An 8,451-nucleotide genomic window follows, 5' to 3' on the forward strand; every position below is an offset into this window, starting at 1 on the left:
TTTTCAGCACTGCTTTATTATAAGACATAGGTTGCAAAAAATGAGTCATGTGTATTGTAAGCTGAAAAAGAGAATCATAGAGTAGGATTTGCAGCAATCTCTTCTGAGGAAGTTTGGTTGGGGGGTGCAGAATACAAGTCTTGTGGAATTTAGAGCACTCTCTTAGTAGACTAGAAATCAAGGCCCATATCACCGAGTGCCTTAAACGTCTCAGGTATTGGGAATAAGTATAAATGCAACAGCAACAAAATAAGATTATGATTTAAACTGTTGCCAAAGCATTTATAGGTTTGCTAATTGGACATCCTTCGCACGTTTAAACCTTTCCTGTTCCAGGTTTAGCTTCATTTCCCCTTATTTGCTTCCTTTGTGGCTCAGCTGGTAAAGAATCCGCCTGCAATGCGGGAGACCTGGGTTCAGTCCCTGGGTTGGGAGGATCCCCTGGAGAAGGGAAAGGCTACCCACCCCAGTATTCTGGCCTGGAGAATTCCATGGACTGTAGTCCATGGGGTCGCAAAGAGTCGGACACAAGTGAGCGACTTTCACTTCACTTCTGAGGATAGCAAGGAAGAGAGACATTTCAACTGTGCCTTTAGATTCTCAATCAGGTTGATGGAAACAAATAAGCCCCAGGTCATTCACCTTAAAACCTTAATAAAGAAACAATAGGCCAACCAGAGGTATAGAATTGGTATAGAATTTAAAGACTCAAGAGACAGTTTTCTATAACAGGTTAACCTGGGGTATCCTCTAATGCACATTAATGAAGTCTCCTTTACATACAGTTGGGAAGGTCCTCTGGAGGAGGAAATGGCAACCCACTCCAGTATTTTTGCCTAGAGAATCCCATGGACAGAGGAGTCTGGCGGGCTACAGTCAGTCCATGGGGTCGCAAAAAGTCAGACACAACTGAGAGACTAATACTACTACTATAAGCGTCTGAGGACTTCCCTGTTAGCTCAGTTGGTAAAGAATATGTCTGCAATGTAGGAGACCCTGGTTCGATTCCTGGGCCGGGAAGATCCGCCGGAGAAGGGATAGGCTACCCACTCCAGTATTCTTGGGCTTCCCTTGTAACTCAGCTGGTAAAGAGTCTGCCTGCAATGTGGGAGACCTGGATTCGATCCCTGGGTTGGAAAGATCCCCTGGAGAAGGGAAAGGCTACCCACTCCAGTATTCTGGCCTGGAGAATTCCATGGACTTGCAAACAGTCAGACACGACTGAGCGACTTTCACTTTCACAACATTTGAACTCCTAGTTCACAGTTCTTTCCTCCTGCACGCAGTTCAGAAAATTGATAGCCTCAGGTGAATCCAGGCCACAGGCTGTTGAAATTTAATTAGTTGGGAAACTCCAAATAAAACAACCAGGTTTCCAAGCTGTCTCTAAAGAAAGAGGGTTTGGCCACACAGGGTTTCACTCCTGTAGACAGCCACCCAACTCCTGGAGCTGGGCCCCTATGGCCTGCCAGGTCCCAGTGACCCTCACGGCAACCTTAGGGGAGGAGTTAGCAGTCTCTTTTTACTGATGAAGTTGAGGCTTGTGGAGAGGTTTGTGGTCACAGGTGGAGGCAATGGTGTCACTCTGGTGGGATGGCTGTGGGGCTACCTCTTAGATAGCATTTGTGCTGATACTAGGCCTGCCCAGGGCCCTGGAGTGTGGACAGGAGGTAAGTAACAGGCCCTGGAGTGGGGAATGTTTCCTTTTGACCAAGATCCCCAAGAATGAAGAGAAACAATTCCCTTAAGAGACCCTCACCCTCACTAACTCCCCAGCTGGTCAAGTAGAAAAAGCAGCCACTGTTCCACATCCCAAAACAGATATGAAACAAAGGTTTTCTTTTCTTCTAAGGGACAGATGATTCTGCCTCCTTCACCTAAGATGGCACCAACTTGGAGGTCTGCACTTTTAACATATGTCCCCTCTCTGTTCAGTGCTTTCATCAGCTACGTGGTAAAATCAGAGGGGGGTCTTGAACTGCCCCCCTCCGGGGACCCTGCCTGTTTCAGTAAGGAACGATGTTCAGGGAGGAACACGGTCTTTTCTTTGTGCACGAGAAGTCGGCTCTGGCGTCTCCTCCTCTATCTTATAAGGACAGGAGCCCTTACGGATTAGGGCCCTCCCTTATGACCTCCTTCCAGGCCCCATCTTCAGATACAGTCACACTGGGGGTCAGGCCTTCCTGCCTCCTCCTCCCTCCCCCGTCTGCTAGATATGCGCTAGCCACTATGTGCCAGACATGAGTTAAAATACAAGAACAGAGCCAACTCAGCCCTCGTCCATGGAGCTCACACTCCATGGTGGAGACAACATAAAAAAGTGAAGCCACAGCCTCCTCGGGGACACCCCAGACTTCCTCTGTGGTCCCAGAGTGACCCAGGGCATCACTCCCATCCTGCCACCCCTTTTAGAAGGAAGTTCAAGAAATTGTTTTCTTTTGAACAACAAAAAAAGTTGTTTCTAACGAGTGGCTCATGGAATTCTACTATAGCAGACCTCTGTGTGAAAAGGGCTTGAGAGAAGCTTTCATTGCCCATGAGCATCGTCCCCTTCTACTGCTGACGCACCAGGCTCTGTTTGATGCAAAACAAACCCAGGCCCTGAGACGCTGATATTTGCAGAAGAGACAGCACATTTGCAGGACAGTCAAGCACAGAAGTGACAAGACCAACCTCAGCTCAAACCCCCACAGGAGGGTGAGCGGCTGGTGTATTTATGGGTTAGGGGATAAAGCAGCAGGGCAGGCTGCGTAGGGAGCGTGGGGAAAGGTGATCAGAAACAGGTGCAGCCTGTCCTTCTGTGCAGGCGTGACTAAGCCTTGGGTCTCTTCATGGAACATGGGCTCACAGGTGAAGGTACTCAGCCAATCAGAGGGTGGAGTTTTCAGCCCTCTGACATCTGAAGGTCGTTAAGGGGAGCTGGCACATGCCCAGTTGGTGATCCTAGCCAATCTTAACTTATCCAATCCTAACCAGCTCAAACTAGGCACAGCTGACTCCAAGTTTCTGCAGAAAAAAACTGGACAAACATCTTATTAAGCTACATGCCGCTTGGAGGACATGCGTGTCCTTGATTAATGAAGGCAGATGAAGTGGATTTGACTAATGATTTTCCATGGTCTCACCTCCAGAAATAGAGGTACAATGCTTCGCAGTGCCCTTTAAGCTAAGTGGGGCCAGGAGGCATGCTCTCGATGGTTGGTGTGAATGGAAGAGGCATTGTGGGTCACTTCACTGAAGCATTTCATGGCAGGTGAGTGAGCTCCAGGGCTCTCTGCCTTGCACCATGATGGGGGAGCTGGTGCTGCGAGATCCACACCGCGCTTGGTGGGACACCAAGACACAGTCCCCCCATCAGCCTCTGCAATGGTTGAGTCTACTCAGGGACACTACCCTCGAGGGCCACCTGGACCTTCAATGAGCCTCACATGAGAAGAAAAATAAGCATCTAGGTTCATATTCAACAAACACATTTTTGAATCAGTTACCACTGAGATTTGGGAGCATTTGTTGCTACGGTGTAATTTCAGCCCTCTATGTTTAATTAGGGGTTATCATGATGGGTGGAGGGCACTTGTCATGAAGAGCCTCAGCAAAACATTCTGGTTCTATTTGGAGTGTATGTCTAAGATCAATAAGATTAAAACGAAACAGTTTTATTTTGTTTTTAAACACATCTTTTCTTAGTGGAACTGAAGTGGAGACTACAGAGGCTGGTGAATGCCCTTTTTCCAATTCTTTGCTGGCACTACCACCAGTAAAGGATATTAAGACAAGAACTCAGGTGTTTGGGGATTTCTTAAGGGCCAACTCTTATTGCGACTTAATTAAGAAGCTCAGCTGAGAAGCATCAGGCTATTAAACAGGTTGACGGAGCCTTGGTTGACTCAATGCAGAGAGACAGTCTTCTTTGCTTCTATGAAAGCAAAGTAGGTTTGTGTTCCACTTGGGGACTAATCCATTCGTCACTGTGAAATCTCTGAGGACAGGCAGGTCCATTTCAAACCTAATTTGCAGTTGGCTTTTCATTTTAGTGGTCTTGGAATAGGATTCATCTGCCTATCCCCTAGCGTGTTTGGTTACCTCATGCAAATATTTAATACCCACTGCGAAATTTCAATAGAACACTAACAATTTGTTTTCCCTGCTTTCAGCCTCATTTGTCAAAGCTATTGACCCAGGTCCATAAAGAAATGTCACTCTCACCCCCTTTGCAATGGTTTTATGCAAATAGCTTTTGAGACTTAATTCTGGGGAAATGTTTAGGGAGCAAGAAGGTGGGGGGGAGAGAAGATAGACCAAAATGGCAGCTGCATAGAAAGATGGAGGGGAAAGAAGAGGGAAGTGGAGGAGAGATGGGGTCATGGAGAGAAGGGAAGCAGGAAAGAAGGAACAGGTCAGTGCCAAGGGCACTAGACTTTCTATGCAACACAGAGTTCCTTCCCTGGGCACCTCCCAGACCTGCCATGAGGACAGACATGAGACAATGATCCTAAAAGGGTCAAATACAACTCAGAACTTCTGACGCTTACAGTTCGAACAGACAGAGAAGCCAGAAAAATAATCATGGGAGTAAGAGCAAAGATTGCCTGACAGAGGAAGGCGTACCTGGGGCTCCACCTTGCTCTCCAAGGGGTGTATATATGTGTGGGCATGGCAGTTCAGAAGCTTCTGACTATTTTTGCTGCCTGAACTGATCTGCCCAAGAACACTCTTGCTACGTTCTCAGCAAGCCTGTTGCCTTCTCCCATCCCCCTGCTTCATAATATTCCTTCTCGAATTTTGCAAAAGAAAGGCATGGTTTCAGCCATCCAAGCTCTTTCCCTGGGCCTTTACCTCCAGGTGTACACACCTCCTGGGCATTAAACCAAGGGGCAACTTAGCACGTTGGCTTCTGGGCCAGGGCCCCTCTCACCAACACTCCACCACGCTCTCTATCCATTTTTTGAAGAGATGCATTTCCAATATAAATATTCTTCTAACGTTTAAAAGTCATCACATTTTGCTTTTTATACTATTTTCATGAATTGAGTTCTTCTGATAATTCAATCCAAAATAATATCTTTAGGGACTTTTCTGGTGGTCCAGCGGTTAAGCCTTTGCCTTTAAAGCAGGGGGTGCAGGTTCAACCCTTGGTCGGGGAGCTAAGACTCAACATGGCTCTTGGCTAAAAGAAACACAAATTACACAAAACAGAAGCAGTGAAAGTCGCTCAGTCATGTCTGACTCTTTGCGACCCCATGGACTGACTACACAGTCCATGGAATTCTCCAGGCCAGAATACTGGAGTGGGTAGCCATTCCCTTCTCCAGGGGATGGAACCCAAGTCTCCCGCATTGCAGGCGGGTTCTTTACCAGCTGAACCACCAGGGAAGCCCTCAGGGAAAACAGAAGCAATATTGTAACAAATTCAATAGAGTTTAAAAAATGGTCCACATCAAAAAAATCTTATACATACACACACACCCTTAGGGACTTCTGTTCACAGTAAATTTTAAAATTCACGTATACATTTGAATCCCATAGGGGCAGAGACCTGTTTTACCTGAGCGACCGCAAAGCACCCAGGCCACCTGCTTGTAGAGCCTCGTTTTTCAATATGCAGGTAGATCCCGACTTCCAGAAGCCACTGGAAACGTCCATATTTACAAACAGCTCTGTGGTCTCGATCAGGTCCCCTTAAAATGCAGCTATGTCACAGGATACCTTCTCACTGAAGAACAGTTTCACGGATTGCTTTCTGTTTCCATTCAGCCTGTAGTGCAGTCTCATCCATTTCATTAATCTCAGATGTATTTGCATCTCACTGTTTCATTTTTTCCAAAAGAGCCATTTCCTGGCTAAGGCCATTCATCTTTCAGGCTTCTCCAACTTCAAAGGCCGTGCTGAGTTGACTTAAACTACTCCATAATACTGAAAATCCCCCGAAAGACTACTTTATTATACGCAAATACCACAGAAGCCGCTGCTAGCCTTTGGGCTCAAGTTCATGTTTCTGGGATCATTTATTCCATTTAGTATCAGACTATGCTGTTAATCTGACCTCTTAAGTGTACGTAGTATTTTACAAGGTCACCAGCACCTCTATAATACTGTCCCTCTTCCAAACAATAGCCAGGACCCAGGTCTTATCTTGGGAAAATAAAAACTAAAATGTCCTAACAATAGGCATCTAAATATGGAACACTGGTGAAGACAGTTATAGACTGTAAAGGTTAAAAGGAAATTAAAAAATCAACTACTCCATAATATTGCTGCCTCAGCGTCCATTTCGTGAGGCCAGGAAGCCTACAGGGGCCTTGAATGGACACCAGCATGCCTACCTCAGGGGCTCCCATGCCCAGCACCAGGGGCGGTGGGAGGCCTCTTAGGACCCGGGTTGCAGAGCAGGAGGGGAGTGGGAGGCCCGTGAGCAAAGCTTCCATGGCTGCTCCCCTCACCAGCATTACTGCTTGAGGCATACCCAGCCCTCACCGCAACCCCCTTCCGCTCCCCATGCCAAGCGCCAAGGCTCAAGCCCCACCCTCACCCTCCCGCTCCTCTCCACCATCCTGGTCTCCCAGGAAACCAGTCCCTGGTGCCAGAAAGGTTGGCGACCGCTGCCCTACTTAAGAGCCCGCTGTGTCACAAGTAAACATTAAGTTCCTAATCTGACTCCCGCAATGACCTTTATGGTGAACTCTTCCCCACAGCCCAGGGCCTTCTTGTGTGCCACCCAAACACCTCTATCACCTCACAGCTCCAGAGCTTACCCAAACCCTTCTCTCTCTGCTTAAACTGAGTAATCCAGCCTTAGTTCCGGGTGGACCCTAATAAAGGCACTCGGCCCAGGCCCTGCGGCACCCTCTCTGCCTGCACCCTGCCCTAACTTCCCCAGGGGCCCCTCCGGATGTGCCATGTACTGCCTGCAGGACCTGTGAGTAATAAGCCTTCATATTTCACTTCCCCTGGCAGTCTTTTGTTGAATCTGTTTCATCCAATACGCTGGACTCTATTTAACAAATGTTCATTTAACAAAGTCGCAACAGAACGGAGGTTGGGTTTCTGTTCAGAGATGACTATTCACCAGGAATCTGAATTTTAGTCAATTGCGTGGATGGGAGGAAAGTTTAGCCCTTCCTGGGTTCCAGACGTCGAGTGGTGGGCCAGCCTGAGTTACCAGCTAAAGTGGGTTGCCCTGCCCATCCGCTTTGCTGTGGGACAGTCCAATCCATGCCCCAGCAAAGCTACACATCGCTGTGTGTGATGAAGCGTGGTGGTTGTCAGGGCTATTTGCTAAATACACAAGGCCCTCCTTCCTTCTAGACAGCATTGTACTTCCCCCCCATATTTGAAATTTGGTGCAGCCATGTGACTGGCTTTGCCTGTGACGTATGAGTAGAAGTGGAGTGTGTTATTCTTGAACCATTCCCTTAAGCCCCATTATCATCCACTGGCCATAGTGGTATAATAGAAACACCTGTCGAGCCGAAGGCTGGGCCCTTAGTGAAAACAATCTACAGAAATCCCTGCTGTAACAGAGGTGGAAACGCAGCATTCATGAGAATTAACTATTTCTTATTTCAAACAACTGAGATTTGTTATTGCAGCATACTAGGCCATTCTGACTGACACACAGAGTTATTTACTAGTTAAAGCTTCATTTACAACTTGTTAAATCTGTAATGCATCTTATTTCGGTTTTACTGTTTAATCGCTAAGTTGGGTCAGATTCTTTTCAACCTCATGGACTGTAGCCCGTCAGGCTCCCCTGACAATGGGATTTCCCAGGCATGAACACTGGAGTGGGTTGCCATTTCCTTCTCCAGGGGATCTTCCCGACCCACAGATCGAAGCTGCATCTCCTGCGTGGCAGGTGGGTTCTTTATCACTGAGCCATCTGGGAAGCCCTTTATTTTGGTTACTGTGCTTTTTTTTCCACCTAGAGAACCTCAGTCCTTTGCATGATTTGCATTTTTAAAATACATTTTAGAAAATCTATTTTTAAGTGGAGGATCATTGCTTTACAATGTTGTGTTGGTTTCTTCTGTACAACAATGTGAATGAGCCATAAGTATGCATATATCCCCTCCCTCTTGAACCTCCCCCTCTTACCTCCCCCCTACCCTAATCCCACCCCTCTAGGTTGTTACAGAACACCAGGTTGAGCTCCCTGAGTTATACAGCAACTTCACATTAGCTATCTATTTTACATATGTTAATGTATGTATATTTCAATGCTACTGTCTCAATTCATGATCTGCATTTTAAATCTGCCTTTTGGAACCAGTTCTGCAAACTGCCAAGCTTGTATTTTCTCCTTGGTATATATATGACTTCAGAAAGGACCCAAGAGTTTACCACCATGATTTATTCTGCTGCCGGCCAAAACCCTTTGACCATGGAGTCTGTGCTCAGGGAACTAATCCTGGAGGCCATGACCTCTGTAACTTTTCTCAGCAATTCCATTTT

Source organism: Budorcas taxicolor, chromosome 13 (assembly GCF_023091745.1).
Source record: "Budorcas taxicolor isolate Tak-1 chromosome 13, Takin1.1, whole genome shotgun sequence".
NCBI classification, from domain to species: domain Eukaryota; kingdom Metazoa; phylum Chordata; class Mammalia; order Artiodactyla; family Bovidae; genus Budorcas; species Budorcas taxicolor.